General features: G+C 39.6%; 1 long non-coding RNA gene across 1 annotated transcript; it reads left to right on the forward strand.

Annotated features, from left to right (window-relative positions):
* Window positions 1-474: 474 nt before the first annotated feature.
* LOC124086943 (uncharacterized) lies at window positions 475-23,577 on the forward strand. The gene is made up of 5 exons (XR_006849976.2): window positions 475-551; window positions 827-977; window positions 1,947-2,075; window positions 4,206-4,247; window positions 20,584-23,577. It is a non-coding gene; the product is annotated as an uncharacterized LOC124086943 (long non-coding RNA).

Here is a 23,577-nt window from a genome sequence, read left to right on the forward strand (position 1 = left end):
ACGTTGTAGATGGACACAATATCTTTATTTTTATTTATTTATTTTTTATGTGGTGCTGAGGATCGAACCCAGGGCCTCTGGAGTACAAGGCGAGCTCTCTACCACTGAACTACATCCCCAGCTTCAGATTCTATTTTTCATTCTTCTTTAGGATTGTTTAAAATAATAACATTGTCCTAAAAATAAAACCCATCCTTTGTAGCTTTGAGGAGCATTAAAAACCGTTAAAGCGCTCTGAAATATTGCCTGCCAAAACCATAGTGGGCCTCTAGCTTTTTCCTCCCCACAAAAAGGCGGCTCTGGCTGTGCCCTCTCAGCTCTGCTGGTGAGGGGGTGTAACACCCAACATCCCGACTGCTGGGCGATACTGCTAAAGTGCGAAGTCCACGCCCTACCCGAAGCCGCCCGGCGCCTCTGGCGATCTCTGAGCTCTTTGTCCCTTTTCACCAGCAGGCGGCGCTGTCTTGGGGGAAGCCTCAGCCACCGCCCCACCAGCCACAAAGGCCCTTTCCGCAGTAGTTTCGCGAGCTTGTTCTAGCCACGCCTTGCTGGTCTGTTTAGAAACTATCTTTCTTCATCCAGCTTGGTAACTTTGCAGAATGTTGCCCATGTGACAATTAATGATATTTGAAAAGTTAGCAAAGAGTTTTTGGAAGAGTGCAACATAAAAACCACAACAAAACATGTATTTAAGATTGCGTAATCAGTGATTAAAAAAGACTTAAAATGCAATGCGACTAATACAATTAAACAGGGCCCCAGAAACGATAAGCAAGACAATATATGTTGAAAATTAGAATGCTTAAAAAAATTTTGTTTTTTCCAGACTCTTCTGCGGGCGTAGAGAACAATTCGCGAAAATTCAGCTGCAGCGTCATCTGCTGGACATGCCGCGACACTGCAGGTCCCTGCGGCGAAGAAGATGGGGTTGCAGTTGAAAGCCAGGCTTTTTGCCCAGGAAAGGCTCTGGCAGCAAGGTAGTATTCACATGCATTCTGCTTTATTTAAAAAGAGAGTATATGACCCTTACTACAAAATGGCCTTGTCTGGGTATTGAGGAGCCCTCAGCCTACATGAACCGCCATTTATTCTATTGGTGGTCTTTTAGGAAAGCCTGGGGCTTTGGGAGGCCAAGAAACACAATTCATTTCTCTACACCCACCTGTCCCTCAGGCACAAGGCTGAAAACTATGTATTCTATGTTTGCACACAGGGGAGTGTGTGCCAAGGACAGAAGTCATGTTGTACTTATTGTATTGAATGGAACTAATTTTGCAAAATGGAAGGAATTTCAAAGGTGAAGAGGGTGACAGAAATAAAATTAATCTGGGAGTTGGGAGGTGTTGAAATGTGACCTCGGCGGTGTTTGATATAAGATCACTAAGCCAAGCTACCATTTTCAAACTTTTAAGTCAGTTCTAATTTACTTGAAGATTTTTCTATTTAGGATACTGCAGACCCTTTTCTACACAAAGGTCTAAACCCATTTGCGAACACATTTATATACATACTTCCAACATAAGCCTGCATTCAACATTGTTGCAATTTTTTTAAAGATCATAATCAGAAAATTCTTAGAAATAGTAGAAAGCAGAATTTTTGATTAGATTAGAGTTGGCCCACCCATCTGGGAAAATATGGTATCACTGACAGAAGCATTTGTAATAGAAACATATTATCAAATGATTCTGCTCCTATAGAGTTTAATAGTTACTTTCTAACAAAACTGAGTTTTTTGTGTGTTGGAATGAATTTGTATTGGTTTTCCTAAGAGATGAAGTGAATTTGTCAACAACGTAGACAACTGGATCCTCACTGGTTGTATAGTCCTTGGGGTTCATGTCATTTGACTTCCATATAAAGGCAGTGTTTATATATATATATATATATACATACATATATATATATATATATATATATATATATATTTTTTTTTTTTTTTCTAGGTGTAGATGGACACAACACAATGCCTTTATTTTAATGTGGTGCTGAGGTTTGAACCCGGGTCCCACGCGTGCTAGGCAAGCGCTCTACCGCTGAGCCACAATCCCAGCCCAAAGGCAGTGTTTTATAAGGTACATAGACAATACCTTTGGTACTTCAATAACTAAGCCCTTTTTGGATGATAACTGTCTGATTCTATTTCCATAGGGATCACAGATAAAATATTAATCCTATATAGGGGTGCTTAAAGAAGATGTTCAGACAACTAAGAAATCAGGAATGAAAATCCACTGTGGCAATGAATGGATGTACAGTATCAGAGAACTGAGGATTTGTTTTTTGTTTTTTGTTTTTTCCATTAGTGGACATTGAGCCCAGGAGAGCTCTACCACTGAGCTAAATTCCCAGTCTTTTTTTATTTTTGAGACAGGGTCTTACTTAGTTGCCTAAGCTGGCTTTGAACTTTAAATCTCCTTGCCACGACCTCAGGATATTTTTTGTTTATTTGTTTGTTTTTTTCCTATTCTGAATGAACAAAGAGGTATTAGGTTCCAAATTGTGCCCAGTATAGAAAATATTTAATGGCTGATGCCACATACCTTCCTTATAATGTATTTGTAGAGAGTCTTTCACTGAAATAAATAACTTGATAACAAATAGTACAGCACATGTTGGCATCAAAGTAGAGAATTGAGCATCTCTCAGCCAAGGTACTTTTAGGACCTTTGGCTGAGGACAGTGCTGGGAACAAAGGTGAAGCAGTGAGATTCCTTGAGCCCTCCCAATCTCCTCCTCTTATGTGGCACAAAGAAGTTCCTTCATACAGAATATTTTCTCTTGTCTGGTTCTCTTTATTTTATTAACTATTTAGAAGGTGCCTCACCCTCAGAGCAGAGACATAACACAAACAACCTGTCATTTTGCTCACAGACATCAAAGTTCTATTTCTGGTGAGCCCAATATAAAAAAAGTATCCATTCTCCCAGCAGTTGAGCTCAAATATTTGTGTTTGGCAAAAAGCAAGGGAAAATATTTTTAGAGATGACCTCTTCCTTGACTTTCAATTTGTTTTATAAGTAGACTTTTAAGAGTATATAACTATTCTCAGAAAAGCCTGAAACAGATTTTTTGAATGTGGGAAAAGTTTCTCTATGGACCTACAGTTGAGTTAGTGTACAATCCGTACCACTACCACTGCAAAAGGAATGATGATGATGATGATGATGATGATGATGATGATGATGATAATGTTAGTGTCCCTCATGGATGAAATGGTGACTCGAAAGCTGGCCACAGTGATACACACTTGTTATTCCCAGCTACTTGGGAGGCTGAGCTGAGCAGTTTGAGGACAGCCCTCATCTCTTAAAAAAAGAAAAAAAAAAACTGACTCCACAGAAAAACTGTCCTAACAATGTTGATTCAATTAATTTTTGTGTGCTCACAATACATCACTCCATTCTTCTCCCTGAAAAAAAGTTAGGTTTCTCAAAGGGTTTTGGCCTTCTGACCACTTTCTCTGAGAAGAAGCCTTTGACCCCTCAAGTGTATGGAGGGTACCCCTGCTATGAGTGGGCAACACCTCATGGTTCCCCATCACAAACTTTTACAGTATCATATAATCACTATTTATCTATCTCCCATACTAGACGATTAAGTTCTGTGCAAAAGGAACCAAGGCTATTATGTTCATTTTGCATCCTCCATGCTTAATTAGTTCCTCAGACTAAGCAGATATTAGGTAGGATTTCAACACACTGAGATGGGAGGGAAGGGTACTTACAATGGAGGAACTGGCATGAACACATACAAAGGTATAGGCCTAGAAGAGTGCCAAGGAGCATGAGAGTGGTTTGGGTAAAGCCTGATGGAACTAACAGGAGATAAGGTGGTCAAGAGTCTGGGTTATAACCTCATTAATGTTAGTTGAAGGCAGTGGTCACTATAACTTGAGATAGATGCAAATGATGTCATTTCTGGTATAAAAAAAGAAATTTCTGGTGTATTATATATTAGATAAGTATTTTACATATATTTTCATCAAATGCTTAGAGCCACTGGTCTAATTTATACTTTTGTAGAAAATCTTATTTAATTGGTTCCAGTCCCCATGGCCAAACCAATTAGTCAAATAGAATTATTTTCTGTCAGAAAAAGTTTAGCCTTATTTTTTTCAGTTAAAAAATACATATGTATATGAACTGTAAGACCTTTCACTTTCTCTCCTGTGACTTCTAATTCTAATTCTAATTCTGTGACAGGCACAGAGGCTTGCCATGAATTTGTCAAGTGGATGAAATAAGGTACTGTCCTGTCATTGTTTCTCTTTGATCTCAAGAGATTCTCCCTCAGGCATGATGCATTCTCAGATGACTCAAATGATCCCTTTGCTTGGGAACAGAGCACATATACAGTTCAGGATGGCTGGGGGATACCTTTCTGTTGTGAAGGATAAGGGCAATGGCCAAGAGGAGGATGAAAAACCAACCTAGTGCAAGCCATTTTCAAGCAGATCATTTTCCAGAGAGGGAACATTTGGTAATTCAGAATCTGGAAATTGAGCCTTTTTACACTGTCTGTACTATTTAAATTTGCATATCATTATGCTTATATTTTATATAAATTATTGTTATTTTTATTTATGAGATCTAGACCTGAGTTTAAAGACTATGCTTTCATAGAACCTGGATTTTATCTTATAGACCAGTGGTCTCCGGACTGGGATGTGCAGAAAGTGCAGAGAAAAAAATATTACAAATTCTATTTAAACATTATTAGGTTATTCTCTGAAACTTTCTATTTTGATAGATGCTTATACTTTACATAAAGTAGGAACTGAGGATGTAGCTCAGTGGTATATAACTTACCTACCATGTGGCAGGCCTAGGTTCAAGTCCCAGCACCGCATATAAATAAAAATAACAATAATTTATATAAAATGTAAGCATAATTATGCAATTTTAAAATAAATTATATATGCAAATATCTGCATATATAGATGCACCAGTTTATATATAAGAGAGAGAAGTTGTATATTACTAAGCACATGTAGTCAGACAAAATCTGGGCATCACTCATTTTTAGGGACAGTAGAGAAACATTGAAGGCTTCTGAATAAGGCAGTGGAAAGGACATAATTGTTGACTAGAGCTGATGTCAAGGAACAGTGCCAGGCATCAAGGGGGATATATAGAGGTACCACACCTATCTTTATTTTTTTTTAAAGAGAGAGAGACTATTTTTAATATTTTTTATTTTTTAGTTATTGGCGGACACAACATCTTTGTTTGTATGTGGTGCTGAGGATCGAACCCGGGCCACACACATGCCAGGCGAGCATACCGCTTGAGCCACATCCCCAGCACCACACCTATCTTTAAATAGCTGGCAGTCTGATATGTGAAAGAACAAGTAACAATAATGAATAATAAATGGCTCATGGCTAATTAAAGGAAGGAGGATGAGGAAGAAATTTAAGAGAACATAAAAAGTAATTTTAAATTCTGTTTTTAAACATGCACTGCTTGCAAAAAGAATTGAATTGTTAGCAAGACCCTAAATGGGGCTCCAAACCGCCTTACCACAATATTTTCATTTTTAATTCCACACATTCTGTTTGGTTATGGTCTGTCTTCTCCATCTTTAAGCACCAAATTGATGTTTAACTTTTGATTTGGAGGATCATGAACTTCAATTCTTAGAAGATATACTTAAAAATATGAAATCTTGTGATTAAAAAGGATTTACAACACCGGTTCTGGTCTTTCAGAAGACAACTATTATAATAGTTAAAATATCCAGGGAAAAAGGAAGTTGGAGGGACTAACTTGAGTAGCTTCTCTATTTTTAGAAATTCTGTTATGACCAAAATTTCCCAGAGAGGGGATTTTTCTAAAGTTCCCAGAGAACACCATAATAAGACATAATAATACCTTATAGTTCTGTATAATAGATAAAATCTCAAAAGGTTCTCATGATCTTTTCCCTACATTCCCACCAATTATGTCTCCTCTGTGTAATGATAAGAGAGGTGTCTCAGACTCAGTCTGAGGAGGAACTCAGTCCTCCTGACAAATACTAAGTAGGAAAAGGACTCTGAAGCCTCCAACCAGATGCTTACTCAAACCAACCAACCTACCTACCTTTCTTTCTTTCTTGGTATTGGGAATTGAACCCAGGGTTGCTTTACCCCTGAGCTATACTCCTCAGCCCTTCAACTTTCTTTTTTCTTTTGAGACAGGGTCTCACTAAGTTGTCCAAATTAGCCTGAAACTTGTAATCCTCTTGCCTCAGTCTCCTGGGTTGCTGAGATTACAGGAGTGTGCCACTGCTCCTGTCTTACAATAGCTGGGTCATGAGAAAAACCAAAATGGCCAGGTATAGTGATGCATGCCTGCTGAGAGCCATAGCCAAGTAGGAATGACACAAGGCATTTTGGGTTGAAAGGTGACCCTGCTCAGGGATTAGGGTGGCTCTGGGGTTTAGGGTGGATCCTGCTGGGAATAGGGCGGCTCCAGGATTAGGGCGGATCCTGCTGGGATTAGGGCGTATCCTGCTGCCTCAGGCGCCCGCTCCTTTGGAGTTCTCATGGGGTTCTGAGAGGATTGGTGCACTGAGCCGAGTGGAGGCAGGGTGTTCACGGGAAGTGTGGGTAGAGTGTCAGTGAGAGTTCCGGAATAAAGAGTTGCTGTTTGAATCTACAAGGCTTTGTGGTGGCTCGGTTATTTTGTGCCCAGCCAGACTGCGGCACATGCCTGTAATTCTAGCCACTCCAGAAGCTGAGGCAGGAGGATTGCAAGTTCAAAGCCAGCCTTAGCAACTTAGCAAAATCCTAAGCAATTTAGTAAGAGTCTATCTCAGAATAAAAAATAAAAAGGGCTGAAGATATAACTCAGTGGTAAAGCACCTCTGGGTTCAGTCCCCAGCACACACACACACACACACAAAGTATCTTTTCCCCTGTGCTGTCATACCCCAACAACACAGAAGACTTCCATAACCTCAAAAGATGAGGGGATTTCTCCCCCTGAGGAAGTAAGGAGTCAGTTTCACCGTGACATCAGCTGGGTGTCCTCTAATCTAATTTATTTCTGACACTATCTACCTGGAGATAATATCTGATCCTTCATGTTAAAAGTTTAGTCCCAGAGACCCCCCCTTCCCCCAGCCCCACTGTAGATGTTAATCACAAGCCTCATATTGTTTAACCTGGGCTTCTGACTGATCCACTATAAATCAGGATTCCCATAACCTTCTTAGGTTTGATGAATTTGCTTGAATGGCTCACAGAACTCAGAGAAACACAAATTACTGGTTTATTACAAAGGATATTACAAAGGATACAGATGAAGAAATGCATTCCTCCAGGAACCTTCATGTATTTAGCTATCAGGGAGCTCTTGAACCCTGCCTTTTGGGTTTTTATGGAGACTTCTTTGCATAGGCATGGTTAAAGCATGGATAACCGTGTCAAAACATGATTGGTGGGGCTGGGGTTGTAGCTCAGCAGTAGAGCTCTAGCCTAGTGTGTGTGAGGCCCTGGGCTCGATCCTCAGCACCATGTAAATAAATAAACAAACAAACAAACAAATAAAGGTACAATACCTTTGTGGCCAACTACAACTAAAAAATAAGTATTTAAAAAATATGTTTGGACATAAAGGGCATAATCTAATGCTAATAGACTGGGTGGGGAAACCCAGCAAGACATGTCTGCTTCAGCATTTTTCTTACCCTCTCTGTTTAGCATTCCTCTTTCCAGGGCATGGGGCAGGATCCCTCTGGAATGAGGAGGATCTTATAACCTACTGTTGGACAAGGCAAATCAGAGAATTTCTATAGGGATAGCTCCAAGACTGAAAAGTATAGTGGGGAGGGAGATTAGAGTTCTTAGGAAAGAACCCGCCTTGGGAAAGAAATTCTAGTTTCTGTGGTCTGCCTTGGGAGGGATTATGAGCCAAGAAACATGAATGACAATCAAAACAATACATATAATTATATCACAATAACACCATAAGTATTATTTTGCCATTTAACAGAAGAGCAGAACCAAGACTTGGAGAAGATAGTGCCTTTGCCAAATAACACAGTTGCTGACAGAGCTAGAATTCAATCCAGGCCTGTCTTGGAGCCTGTTTTAATGCCTAGGCAGTAACTGGTAATTTTTGATAGGACAGTTTCAGTAGCTTGGTAGAGACAGAAGACAAATTACAAGGGGATAGTTCACTTATTATTATTATTATTATTTTGTAGTTGTAGATGAACAGAATGCCTTTATTTTATTTGTTTATTTTTATGTGGTGCTGAGGTTTAAACCCTGTGCCTCACACATGCTAAGCAAGCGCTCTGCTGCTGAGCTACAGCCCCAGCCCCAGTCCACTTATTTATCAAGTATTTATTGAGGAGGGTGAAACTTCCAACTGTGGAACACTGAGGAGGTGGATATCTTCCTGAAAAAGCAACTACCAAGCTGGAAAAAAGTGGACAAACAACCATTTCTAGCACTGTGAAAATGAATCAAAGACATATAATAATCTGAAGTATATTTATGCCTGAATAATTGCTGAACATCATAATAATAGTGGGAATCTGTGGCATCCTTGCCTGGGGATGATCCCATTCCCAGCCTTCCCTTTAGCATAGAGATTTTTCCTAGAGGTTGCGGGGCAGGGCAGGGATATTGTGAGGATCAGCTTTTCAGCTACTATCCAAGAGGACTTCGCTGATTTGGAGTAGGGGAAGGCTATTGTTCTAACTCCAGTTGTGGCTGGAAAAGCATATTCCTAGGTGTGGTTATGTACATGCACAGTGGAGACCAGAGAATGTGAGATTTCCACATACTTTCGGCTGACTCTGGGGCTGCCGCCATAAAGCAGATGGGAAAGGGTCCAACAGAAAGTAATAATATGCCCAGACAGAACTGAAGATGGCCTGAACTTTGAACTGTGTTCCCCATCCCACACAAAAAAATCATAATCATGGAATGAAAGCCCTATTGGCTTGAGGTATTTGTGTTAGTCTATTTTCTGTCACTGTGACAAAATACTTGAGAGAAATCAAAGGACGAAATTAAAGAAGGAAGGATTTATTTTGGCTCATGGTTGCAGGCATGGTCACTTGGCTCTGTTGTTTCTGGATCTGTGATAAGGCACAGCATAAAGTTGGGAGCATGCGTTGAAGCAAAACTGCTTACCTCTTGGCAGCTAGAAGCAGAAATAAAGGATCTAGGAACAAAATACACCCTTCAAGGGATCCTGCCCCATGCCCTGGAAAGAGGAATGCTACACAGAGAAGCCAAGAAAAATGTTGAAGCAGACATGTCTTGCTGGGTTTCCCCACCCAGTCTATTAGCATTAGATCATGCCTTTTATGTCCAATCATATTTTGACATGGCTGCCCATGCTTCAACCATGCCTATGCAAAGAAATCTTTATACCTCCAAGGACCTACTTCCTCCAACTAGGCCTCACCTAAAGTTTCCACCACTTCTCAATAACTATAAATCCATCAATGGATTAATCTATTGATGAGGTGAGAATCCTCTTGGTCCAATCCCCAAAGCCCCACCCTGAATACAGCTGCATTGGGAACCAAGTTTTCAACACATGAGCTTTTGGGAAACATTTCAGATCCAAACACAGCACAATTTTTGTCCCATCAGTTGACTTTTAGGCTATTCAGGGAGAGGTGACCTCTAGGAAAATAATTTTAAAATTATTAAAAAAAAATTAAAAAATTTATTTTGCAGTTGTAGGGATTGAACCCAGGGGTGCTCTACCATTGAGCTATATCTCCACTCTTTTTATTTTGAGACACAGTCTTGCTAAGTTGTTGAGACTGTCCCCAAACTTGGACTTCCTGCCTAAGCCTCTGGAGTAGCTGGGATTACAGGCACATACCACCACATCTGGCTGGAATTTAGCCATTTTTAAGAAAAAGAAACTGAGCAGAGATATCACCAGACACACACTTCAGAGGAAAGAGATTTCATAGATTTAGCTCAGGCAAGTTACTAAACAAAGAAACCCACTGACCAAAGCATACTCTCGAGAGAGGAAATCAGAGTACAGAATGTCTATATTATCTAAACTATCCAGTTTTCAATAAAATATGCAAAGAGATGGGAAAATATTATCCATTCTCAGGAAAGGCAACAATCAACAGAAATTGAGTGTCCAAAGCTGGATTTAGCAAGCAAAGGCAAAGAAACAATTATAAATATGATCAAAAACTAAATTCACATTTAAAGAATCAAAGGCCAGGCAAGGTGGCACATTCCAATAATCCCAGTGACTCAGGAGGCTGATCCAGGAGGATCCCCAAGTTTGAGGGCAGCCTCAGCAACTTAGTAAGATCCTGTCTCAAAATAAAAATAAACAGGGCTGGGGCTGGGGTTGTGGCTCAGCGGTAGAGCACTCGCCTAGCATGTGCAAGACCCTGGGTTCAATCCTCAGCACCACATAAAAATAAATAAATAAAATAAAGGTATTATGTCAAAAAAATAAAAAGGGCTGGGGCCAGGCACAGTGGCCCATGCCTGTAATCTCAGTGGCTCTTGAGACTGAGACAGGAGGATCACAAGTTCAAAGCTAGCTTCAGCAATGGAGAGGCTCTAGGCAACTCAGTGAGACCCTGTCTCTAAAAAAAAGTGCTGGGGATGTATCTCAGTGGTAAAGTACCCCTGGGTTCAATCCCCAGTACCAGAGAGAGAGAGAAAAAAAAATTTAGTTTTAAGAGTAGGGCACCTGGGCAATTTAGTGAAATCCTGTCTCAAAGAATAAAAAGAGCTGGGGATGTAACTCAGTGATAAAGTACCCACTGGGTTAAATCCCCAGTGAGAAAGAGATGTATATGGATACATATGGAAAAATATATGTATGTATATATGTGTGTGTGTGTGTGTGTGTGTATAGAGAGGAGGGGGGGTCCATGTCTATATCTTTACTTGACTGGGAATGTAGCTCAATGGTAAAGGACCTCAGGATTCAATCCTTAGGACAAAAGAAAAGAAAGAAACAAAGGAAGACAGGCATGGTGGTATGCACCTGTAGTCAGTCTGGAGGCTGAGGCAGAAGGATCTCTTGAGCCCAGGAATTCAAGGTCAGCCTGGGCAACATAGACCATATCTCAAAAAAACTAACAAATAATATAAGAATTAATGGCATAATAAGGAATACTAAACAAAGATGGGAGTGTTGGCACACACCTGTATCCCAACAACTTGGGAGGCTGAAGCAGAAGGATCAAAAGTTTGAGGCCAGTCTGGGCATCATAGGGAGACCTTGTTTCAAAACAATAAAACAAAATAATATTTAACATAAAAGTTTGCAGTAAAGGAGGAAGAGAGGAAAAAAAAAGACAGGGAACTTATAGAAAAACAAATGCCAAAATAGAAAATGTAAATTCATTCCCATCAAGAATTACATTAATTATGAATGGCCTAAACACCCTAAATAAAGAAACTGTGACTGGATGAAAAGCAAGATATCTACAAGATACATTTTAGGTTCAATGGTACAAATAAATTAATAGTAAAAGAATAGAATAAGGTATTTCATAGAAATAGCAACCATGAGAGAGCTGTGGTGGCTATATTAATATAAGACAAAATCTCTGAAGACTCCTTACCACCTAAAAAAGACTACTAGAAACAAAGAGAAATATTTAATAAAAATAAAAGGATCAATTCATCAGGAAAATATAAAAATACTAACATGTAGGAGCTCTAAAATGCATGAAACAAAAACTGACAATTGAAGGGAGAAATAGACAAGTCAATAATATAATAATAATTGGGACTCAATAGACAAGTCAATAATATAATAATAATTGGGACTCAATACTCCACTCTCAATAGTGGACCGAATAAATAGAAAATCAGCAGGGATCTAGAAGGTTAGAACAACACTACCAACAAACTTGACTTAATTAATGTCAGGCCCTCTGACTGATGACTTCAGAATTTATTGTTTGTTAGTGTACACACAGGACATTCTCTAGAGTAGACCATATATTAGTACATAAAACAATACCCAATATTAAAAGAATTGAAATCAGCAAACTGCATTCTCTGACCACATGGAATAAGGTTATAAATCAGTAACAGAAATCTGGGAAAACCCTAAGGATTTGGAAATTAAGAAGACTTCAAAATAGCCCATGAGCCAAAAAAGATATCAAAAGGGAAATTTTTAATTGAATTAAAATGAAAATATATCATATCAGAATTTATAGGAAGTAGCTGGAAGTGCTTAGAAGAAAACATCAGAAAAGAAAAAGAAAGAGAGGTCTTAGGATATTGTGAAACATGTATTTGGTCTTTGTTTCTGTTTCATGGCACAGACCCCCTAAAATCTCTGGAATCTCCAGAATGATCTTTTTGTTTGTTTGTTTGTTTGTTTTGGTACTGAAGATTGAACAGAGAGGTTCACTGATCAACATTCTCAGCCCTTTTCTTTTTGTTTTGAGACAGGAGACAGGATCATGCTAATTTGTTAAAACCCGCCTCCAAATACACCATCCTCTTGTCTCAGCCTCCATAGTTGCTAGGATTACAGATGTGTACCATTGTACCTGGGGAGGCCAATGATTTAACCTTTCCTACATAATGAAGCTTCCATAAAAATACTCTTAGTCTAACAAGGTATAAATTTCTACACAATGAATCCCTCTCAATGTTTGTTCCTCCTCGTATTAGGATTACCTACAAACTGTCCAAAAGTTTAGAAGGAGTTTATACGTTCAAAATTGGGCTGTGGAGTGAGGAAAACCAGTTGTGTTCCAACCCCAAAACATACAGCAGGAAACTGCTTTCTTAACTCAATACAATTCTGATACAAAACGTATGGGTTTTCTTCCCCTGTACCAGGCAATTCTCAATTATCTGCAATCACAAACCTGAATGTCTTATAATTTAATTCAGGGTTTTTTGTTGTTGTGTTGTTTGTTTGGTACTGGGGATTGAACCCAGGGACCCTTAACCACTTAGCCACATCCCCAGCCTATTTTTTTTTTTTTTTTTTTTTTTTAAAGAGAGAGGAGAGAGAGGAGAGAGAGAGAGAGAGAGAGAGAGAGAGAGAGAATTTCTTTTTTAATGTTTATTTTTTAGTTATTGGCGGACATAACATCTTTGTATGTGGTGCTGAGGATCGAACCCGGGCCGCACGCATGCCAGGCGAGCGCGCTACCGCTTGAGCCACATCCCCAGCCCCCCCAGCCTATTTTTTAATGTTTTGTTTAGAGACAGGGTCTCACTGAGTTGCTCAGGGCCTCACTGAGTTGCTGAGGTTGGCTTTGAATTCACAATCTCCTGCCTCAGCCTCCTGAGCTGCTGAGATTACAGGTGTGTACCACCACACCAGTCTTAATTCAGTTTTGACACTAGTCACCAAAGTTAGCACAGACCTTGCAAGTAAGGGCTCAGGCCCATAAGACTGCCCCCAACTTCAGATGTCAGTCACAGTATTGGGCAGGTACACTTCTGTCTGACTTGACTACAAATCAGAGGCTCCCACAACCCCCTCCACAGATTTGGTTTGCATGTACTGGGGATTGAATCCAGGGCCTCACACATGCTAGGCAAGTGCTCTACCACTAAGCTACCAGCTCCCTCCTCAAGTTTAGAAATTTGCTATAATGGCTCACAGAACTCAGAGAAACACTTGTGTTTATTGATTTATTATAAAGGATACAAATGAATAGTCAAATGAAGAGATGCATAGGGCAAGGTGTAAAAGGGTCTTGAGTGCAAGAATTTCCCTGTTCCCATGATGTTGAGGTATGCCACCCTCCTGACAAGGGGATGTGCTCTTTTTTTTTTTTTTTTTTTTTTTTTTGAATTTTTTAATATTTATTTTAGTTTTCGGCGGACACAACATCTTTGTTTGTATGTGGTGCTGAGGATCGAACCCGGGCCGCACGCATGCCAGGCGAGCGCGCTACCGCTTGAGCCACATCCCCAGCCCGGGATGTGCTCTTCTTTACTACCCTGGAGCTCTTAAGGAATTTTCAAGGAGATTTTAATCATATAAGTCTGATCAACTCTTAACTCAATCTACAGTGCCTCTCCCTCCTTGGAGGATGGGGAATGGAGTTAAAATTTCCAAGCCTCTAATCATGAACTGATCTTTCTGATGACAAGCTTCTATCCTGAAACTGTCCAAGAGCCCAACAAAAATCACCTCATTAGAACAAAAGATGCTTCTATTACCCAGAACATTGTGAGGTGTTTGGAACTTTGTGTTGGGAACATAGAGTGCCATACTTTAGCACTGAGCTATATCCCAAGCCCTTAATTTTTTTTTCTTTTGAGACAGGATTTCCCAAAGTTGCTGAGGCAGACTTCAAACTTGTGATCCTCCTGCCTCAGCCTCCCAGCTGCTGGGATTACAGGCATGAGCAACTGTGCCTAGCTTTATTTCTTAGTATATCACAGAGAATTCTTTTTTATATATATATTTATTTTTTAGTTTTAGGTGGACACAATATCTTTATTTTGTTTTTAATGTGGTGCCGAGAATTGAACCCAGTGCTTCATGCATGCTAGGCGCTACCACTTGAGCCACATCCCCAGCCCCACAGAGAATTCTTAAGGTCAAACTTGCACACATACTTAAATGTCTATGTCCTGATGGACTTCTATCTCCAGTTCCAAGAATACAATCTGTGGTCCCAAGGCAATACTTGGGGCCTTATTTTAAACTGTATCACCAGCCTAGATTTTTCATTTCTTCAGGGTGACTTTATTTTGGGTTTCCTGGCCTTTTCTACTCTTGGGCTATTATCTTGGCCTGCCCTGACTGGATTTTCTAATATAGAAGCTTAAATATCTGGGTTGGAAGTTTGGGTCCCTTCCCATCCTGATATCCTTGTGAATATTGATTAATTTCCTGCCTCAGACCTCTACTTGTAGGTCTAAGAGTTATCTTAAACTTAACAAAACAAACCCTCCTTGCTCCTCACCACCCTTAAACCTGTTTATCCCAAGTGCTCCTCATCTAAGTAAATATCTGCTTATAGATTCCAGTTGCTCAGGATCAAACCATTGTCATTCTTTTTTTTTTTTTAATAACTTTATTTATTTATTTATTTATTTATTTGGTGCTGAGGATCCAACCCAGTGCCTCACATACGCTACTCAAGCACTCCACCACTGAGCCACAACCCCAGCCCTCATGGTCATTCCTGACTCTTCTTTTTCTCATAACCCCCATCCAATCCATCAGAAATTTCTATCCAGAATCTGGCCACTAATTACCTCCATTGCTACCGCTCTGTGATCCTGCTCAGATTATTGTAGTAGCCACTTAGCTGTTTCTACCCTTGTCTCCCTATACTCTATTCTAAGTACAGAGACCAGAGTTGCCCTGTTAAAATAAAAGTCTAATCTTGTCATGAGTTTTCTTAGAACCTTCCAGTGGCTTCCAGTTTCAGACAAATACCCAAAATATTTACGGTGTCTGTAAGGACCAACACAATTATGGGCTCCATTTTTCACTCTGGCCTTGCCTTCTAATTATTTTTTTCCTTCCCACATACTGCTCCATACATTCCTTCTGTCTAGAATGCTCTTCTCCTGACATCTAAATTATTCACTTCTTTCTTCAAATCAGAGATATCTTCTATCTTAGTCTTCTATTACTGTAACAAAATACATATGACTGGGTAACATTATAAAGAAGAGAGATTTGGACTGGGGCTGTAGCTCAGCAGCAGAGTGCTTGCCTAGCATGCGTGAGGCACTGGGTTTGATCCTCAGCACCACATAAATATAAACAAATAAAATAGAAGCATTGTATCCATCCACAACTACAAATTTTGTTTTTTTAAATAAAGAAAGAAGGGAGATTTATTTAGCTCACAGTTTTGGAAGCTGAAAGTCCAAGATGGGATGGCTCCACTGGCTTGGTCTCCAGTGAAGGCTAAAGGCAAATGGCATCATGGCAGGGGTGTGAGCAAGAAGGGGAGAACACATTACCAGACAGAAAGCCAGGCTCAATCTTTTGTAACAGCTTGCTTGCATGACCTAACTCAGAGGTCCCACAAGAACTGCCTTATTCCCTTCTGAGGGCAGCACCCTCAATAACCTAAGAACTTCCCACTAGGCTTCACTTCTTAGAAGTCCTACCACCTCTATACCGTTAAACTGAGGAGAGAGCCTCCAACACATGAACTCTTGATGGACAAACCACATATCAACTATAGCACTTCTCAAGACTCTCTATCCTTCTCACTTGGCTTTATTTTTCTTGATACATAGTGTCTCTTTCCCAAATGCAATATAAGCACCTTAATGATTTTGTCTTGTCCTCAGTTCCTAGTATAGTTAATGCCATCCACATGCTAGGTGCCAAATAAATAATATAACTTAGCATTTCTAGAAAATCTTTATTTTTCAGAGAGCTATATAGAATACTAAATTATATTTAATTTTCTAAATAATGAGACTAAAATTCACTCAATCAGTTATGCTATAGCTAAAATCCAGGTTTTGCCATCTCAATCCAGGGATCCAAGCTGTTTCAGAACAAATATTAATCCTCACCCTGAAGATGGGGAAATTCTGATAAAATATTGCTAGGGACACTGGCAGAGGTCATGCTATCTAATCACACTAGAAGTCAGATTTCCCAGTTCCTAGCAATTGTAATGGCCCTGAGAGGTTTTACTCTTATCTCTGAGGAATCAATAAAGTCTTTACTATAATATTGTTATTTGAATTTTTATTTTCCCTGTCCCACAGTGTTTTTCCATCTACGTTTTACCCTGTCCTTTAGAGGTCAGAATTATTCTGTTGCTTGTTAAGAAAGTAATCACTACCTTCCCAATGAGCTAAACTTCTCATCTCAAGTCTCCATAACAATGAGCTTGGGGCCAGGCCATTTGCGCCTGTAGACCATGAAGCCCCCAGTGCAATGGAGCAAACCAGCACCAAGGAAACAGCTTGCATAGCTTGTTAGGTGACCTCTATTGCAGATAATTTTTTTTTTCCTCTCTGGAACAACTGTGGTTTACTATAAGTGATTTCAGTCAGAATAAAGAGGAAAAGCAGCCTGAATTTAAAAATTGTTTCTTTGTTTTGAACACAGTTTTTTCCTCCACACTATATGAGCTGGGCTCTCTGTCCCTTGGGCTCTGTACAAATAAACAGAGCTGCTGAGGGAGCATGGTAAGTTGATTTTTGTAGTTACAGGCTGTTCCACATCATCCATTTACAAGGTCAGTGGGGACCACAGCTTACCAACACAGAGAACTATGTAATTTAACACAAAGAAATCTTGATCTATCAGAAACATGTGAAGACTCTTCAGGGTTTCTAAATCACTTATATTCCTGACTGTAGTGGAACAACATATGCCAGAGGGTAAGGAAAAAAAGTATATGGATTAGAGGATCAAAATAGCAAAGTGCTATAAATTTATTTTTATAGCCCTGTATGAATAGATCCACATTTATTGGAGCTCTGAGCTACATCTCCTAACTGAGGAGTTTAGGGACAATTCCAGATTTGGATGATTTTGGGGAAATAAACATGTAATTAAAGTTGTAGATGTAAAAGTGGTTCCATACTAATGTTTTTGGAGAGGGGATAGTGGTTCAGAAGTGCTAGCCTTGAAGCCAACCTCCTGAAGAAAAAAGGAGGTGTTTCCAAAGAAGGCTGGGCTGAAGGCAGCATGGGCCAGTGTATGACCTTAGATAGTTATTTAACCCCGTGAGCCTCACTTTCCTCTACTGTAAAAATGGAGGTAATAACAGCTTCTACCTCATAAGACTGTCATGAAGAATAAATAAGTTAAAGCATGTAAATCCCTCAGTCTAAGGATGGAAGCCATGTGCAGTGATACCTGTGCTAGTGGTAGAGGAGCTGAGCTAGATGAGGGGTGAGATAGTAAAGAAGTCAGAGGGTGTTTAGAACCCAGGAGATAAAAAGGACTAGAAAAGAACCTTGAGGGCAGCTGTGAGTGTAGTTCAGTGGCAGAGCATGTACTTGGCATGCAAGAGGCCCTTGGTTTCATCCCCAATACCAAATACAAACACCATGCCAGACACTGTGGTAGTGCCCTATAATCCCAAAGACTTTGGAGGCTGAGGCAGGAGGATCACAAGTTGGAGACCAGTCTCAGCAATTTAGTGAGGTCCTAAGCAACTTAGCAAGAATCTATCTCAAAATTAAAAATTAAAAGGTCTGGGGTTGTAACTCAGTGGTAAAGCACCCCTAGGTTCAATCCCCAGTACCAAAACACCATAGAAAACACCATGAATGAGGGGATTAATTAGGATTCAAGAGGCTGGGAGAACACCTTTTCTTACCATGAAGAGCTGAATCAAGAGGAGCCAGGCTAGCTCTTGGGCTTTAGTTGGCTGTGAGAGAGGGTTCAGCTTTAAGCCAGGGAATGAACCAGGCTCTGAGAACAAAAAGACCTTTTTATGCAAGGACCAAAAAAAGAAAAAAAAAAAACTAAGAAAAATAACCTAATATGGACAAGTGTGAAGATAGGGATAATGATGTTTTGTTGTAGGAAAGTTTTCAATTTTACACTTTCCCCTCTGAAATTTCCAGAATTTTGGTCTATGGAATAAACTGACATTGTACAAAAGGTACACAAATTTATTAATGTGTATATAATAAGCACAGAAGCCATATATAGAGTATGAGACTCAAGGACAAGATACCTGAACCTTATATAGAGCTAAACAAAGGGATCAGGGCTTGGGCTTCTAGAGGTAAGGAAGGGACAGACTATGGAAGGTTTCAAAAAGAAGGTGCACAGTGGGTAAGGGATGCCTTTTTTATGCAAACAAAGTCATCCAGGTAACAGCCACCAATTCTGGGTCAGTTGTAAGACCCCTAGTCTCTTCTTCCTATGGAAAATATCTTTCCTAGGCAGAAGGGAGCTATCAGAAAAATTTTTGTCTATAGGGTGAGGAGACACACACCTATAATCCGACATACCAGAGACTGAGGCAGGGGATTACAAATTTGAACCCACTTGGGCAATTTATCTCAAAAGAAAATAAAACTTCAAAAGGGCTAGGGAGGGCTGGGGATGTGGCTCAAGCGGTAGCGCGCTTGCCTGACATGCATGCTGCCCGGGTTTGATCCTCAGCACCACATACAAACAAAGATGTTGTGTCCGCCGAAAACTAAAAAAAAATAAATATTTAAAAAAAAAAAAAAGAAGGGAAAGTTTATTTAAAAAAAAAGGGCTAGGGACTGAAATTGAATTCCATGCATGTATGAGTTTGTAGGGATGAACCCAACTTAAAGCTCTAATAAAAATAATAAGTAAACTGGAAGCTATGGAGCATGCCTGTAATCCCAGCAGTTTGGGAGGCAAGTCAGGAAGATTGCAAGTTCAAAGCCAACCTCAGCACAAGTGAGTCACTAAGCAACTCAGTGAGACCCTATCTCTAAATAAAATTTAAAAATAGGGCTGGGGATGTGGCTCAGTAGTTGAGTGCCCCTCAGTTCAATCTGTAGTACCCTCCACTCCTAAATGAGTGAATAGATAGATAGATAGATAGATGTGAAGTTCACTGGTACTAGTGCTTTTCTAGCATGCATGAGGCCTTAGTTTCAGTCTCCATTACCACACACACACACAGCCTCTGTCTGCATTGCTGTTTACAAAGGCAGATTTCTTTTTACAAAAGGACAGCTTTTTGGAGCCATTCCTATGTCTGCTGAAGTCTGTAGTTTCTCTGAAAAACAAAACAAACAAACAAACAAACAAAAACTTGAAATATGTACAAGAAATAAATTAAGGGTGAGATGTTTTAATCTCCCTCATAATAAATGTTAAACAACCAGCTGGGAGTGAGGTGTAGAAGCCTAATTTGTACCACTCGCTAATTTCCCTGGTGTAAATACATCTACCATCACTAGACTGAGGATGTAACTCAGTGGTAGAACACATTTTTAGCATGCATCAGGTCCTGGGTTTGATCCCCAGCATTAAAACATTGCTGACTTCAAGCTACCCAGGTAATGTCTAGCTGGCTCATGAAATTCCTAAAAATCCAACAATGGGCTTTAGCAGGCTCCAGCATACCAATGAGTGGGGGATTAGCACAAAAGAATTATAAGGGGGTGAGATGAGGGAGTGGGAAGACTTGGGCAGGCACTGAAAGAGGCTGATAGCTTTCAGCCAAATTTAACTATCAGACTAACAGGAGACTATTCTTTGCCTCTTAAGTTTCCTAACTGTAATTTTGCCATGATATTATCTCATATTGAGGCTCTATTTTCCTAATTTTGTGGGAAAAACCAAATACTTTGTGTACTTGAAAATGGTTATTCTGTGTCCTGGGTGCATGCAGAGGGGGAAGGAAGAAACAGCCAGAAAAGTGAAAGGGAAAAGATTACCCTGAGATTCAGAGACTCTAAGAAAACCCTCACTGTCTCAGCTGATGACAAGAAGTTATAATCACAAAGAAAGAAAAACCCTCAGGGAACTTCCACTTTGGGCTCCTTGAGTACTTTTTATGTGTATGAATAAATAAGATTATTAAATAAACATTGTTATAAATAGAAATGTTTTCCAGACTCCAGTATATAGTCCACTTACTAGAATCAAGTAGATAATTGAAGACATAAGACATAATTTTCTTTCTTTCTTTTTTTTTTTTTTTTTTAACCAGGAATTGAACCCAAGGATTCAACTACTGAGCCACAACCCAGCCCTTTTTCAATTTTTTTTTTTTTTTTTTTTTTTAATTTTGAGACAGGATCTCACTAAGTTACATTGGGCCTTGCTAAATTGCTGAAGCTGGCCTGGAATTTGTGATCCTCCTGCCTCGGCCTCCCAAGCCACTGGGATTATAGGCATGCACCACCATGCCCAGAAAATTAAATTTTCTGCAAGAAAAATTTACCTGTGTGGTCTAAAGGAATGGGGGAGGGGGAGTTTAACAAACTGGTTATTAATTATAAGAAATATTAGAAAGAACTTACAAAAGAAGGCTTGGATGTAGTGATACAGGGTGGAAATATAGAGCAAATGCAACCTACTCAGTTATATTGAGTCACTGGGAGGAAAGGATTCCAAACCATTGTATTTTTAGGAAATGCAAAGCAGGTCAGAACAAGCCAAATGAGACCTCATTGGAAAGACAATGTGAATTTTCAGAGATGATAACCAATCTTCTGTGGTAATCTTCCAAAGTGGAGTTAGCATGGCATCAACGAGGTCCTGGTGAAAAGGAAGTGGCCAAAACACTGCTCAGATCAGTAAGGAGAACTTGAAAGAATTTGTAAAGCTGTGCTCAGAGGTCCATACCTGTAATCCCAACTACTCAGGAGGCTAAGACAGGAGGATCACACCTTCCAGGCCAACCTGGGCAACTTAGACCCTATCTCAAAATAAAATTTAAAAAGTGGCAGCAGAGGTGTAGAGGTGTGATGGGAGGAAAGGTGGCTGACATGTGGTAGAACACTGGCCTAGCACATAAGAGCACTTGGGTTCAATCACCAAAAAAAAAGAATGTATTACCTAGAAAAAAATGTCATGCTATTTTGTACTTACTAGGGGTAAAAAGGAAAAAACAAACCGCCTTTTAATACATAGATTTAATTTTTTTTTCTTTTTCAATATTTCTTTTATGGGCTAGGATTGTGGCTCAGCAGTAGAGCACTCGCCTAGCATAAGATTATGCTTTTGGCCTTGGGTTCAATCCTCAGCACCACATCAAAATAAATAAATAAAATAAAGACACTGTGTCCAACTACAAATAAAAAATAAATTTAAAAAATTTCTGTAGAGCTCATGTATAATGGCATAATTTGGTGTGAACATACTTTATATACAGAGTTACAAAAAATTAAGCAGTGAATGGATAATTATAAATATAATGCACTCCACTATTGTCATGTATGTAAGAAATAACTTTTAAAAAGAAAGAAAAAGATATATTTTAAAACTAAAAAAAAATTCTTTTAGTTGTCAATAGACCTTTATTTTATTTATTTATATGCAGTACTGAGAATCGAACCCAAGGCCTCACACATGCTAGGCAAGTGCTCTGCCACTGAGCCACAACCCCAGCCCTTAAAGCACAGATTTTTAAAATGCTTTTATTAGAGGGATTGGGGGTATAGCTCAGTGGTAGAGTACTTGCTTACCATGCCCTAGGCCCAGGGTTCAATTTCCAGCATTGCAAAAGAAAAAAATGTTTATTTTAAAGAAGTTTGTTGAATGCAAAGAGTCCTGGCTATCCTTTGGATGTCTTAAAAGTCAGACAAATTCCCTTTGTTTTTTCTTTTTCTTATTATACTAGTAGTAAGCTTGCCTTAAGATAACAAATTCAATAAATGTCTTTTCTAGGACTTCCTGTCCCTATGAACTACAGTGAGTAACAGTAATTGGCTTAGGAAGAGGGCCTAGAAGAAAAGACAACTCTTCTTTTTTCTTTCTTATTTATTGATTGATTGATTGATTGATTGATTGCAGGACAGGGGATTGAACCCAAGGGTGCTTTACCATTGAGATATATCCTCAGCCCTTTTAATTTTCTTTTTCTTTCTTTTTTTTTTCCTTTGGTGGGGGGAGGTAGTTGTAGATGGACAGCATGGCTTTATTTTATTTTTATGTTGGTGCTGGGGATTGAACCTAGTGAGAGGCAAGACTCTGCCACTGAGCTACAGCCCAGCAGCCCCCTTTTAATTTTTTGAGACAGGATCAAACTTACCAACTTCAAACTTGTCATCCTCCTGCCTCAGCCTGCCCAATCTCTGGATTCACAGGTGTACACCACCTCACTAAACACAACTCTCATTTTAGGCATTTATTCTGAGTTCTACCTCTTATGGTTTGAGGTAAATCATTTCAAGTTCCAGGACCTGATTTCCCACTGTCAATAATAAATAACTTTCTTAGCCAGGCATGGAGGTGCTTGCTTATAGTCCCAGAATATAGGGAGGCTGAAGCTGGGGAATCACTGGAGTTCACAAGTTTGATAACAGCCTGGGCAACATAGAGACCCTGTCTCAAAAGTGAAATAAATAATTTTTTTTTTCTTTCAGTACTGGGGATTGAACTCAGGGGCTTATGCATGCCAGAAGCACTCTACCACTGAGCTATATCCCCCAGACCTTTGTATTTTTATTTTGAGATAGGATCTTGCTAAATTTTCCAGGTTAGTTTAAAACTTCTGATCCTCCTGTCTTAGCCTCCCTAGTAGCTGGGATTACAGGCATGTGACACTGCCTTTGGCTCCAATTTCTTCCTTCCTTCCTCCCTCCCTTCCTCCCTCCCTCCCTTCCTCCCTTCCACTCAGGAGCACTCAATCATTAAGCCACATCCCCAGCCCTATTTTGTATTTTATTTAGAGACAGGATTTCACTGAGTTTCTTAGCACCTCACTTTTGCTGAGGCTGGCTTTGAACTCATGATTCTCTTTCCTCAACCTCCTGAGCCACTGGGATTACAGGCTTGTGCAACCGCGTTGAGCACTTGCCTAGCTTGCTTGAGGCCCTCAGTTCCATCCCTAGCATCACATACACAAAATAGAACAAAACAAAAACCTTACTTTTGAAGATTTTACCAAGGCATTATTGGAGTAGATAATATTTTGTTATAAATTGTTATATGAACACAAAACATTCTTATACCTTATTTATTTGTAACATGTAATTTA

Source organism: Marmota monax, unplaced genomic scaffold (assembly GCF_021218885.2).
Source record: "Marmota monax isolate L192 unplaced genomic scaffold, Marmota_monax_Labrador192_F-V1.1 WCK01_AAM20220418_F8-fsc00012, whole genome shotgun sequence".
NCBI lineage: Eukaryota > Metazoa > Chordata > Mammalia > Rodentia > Sciuridae > Marmota > Marmota monax.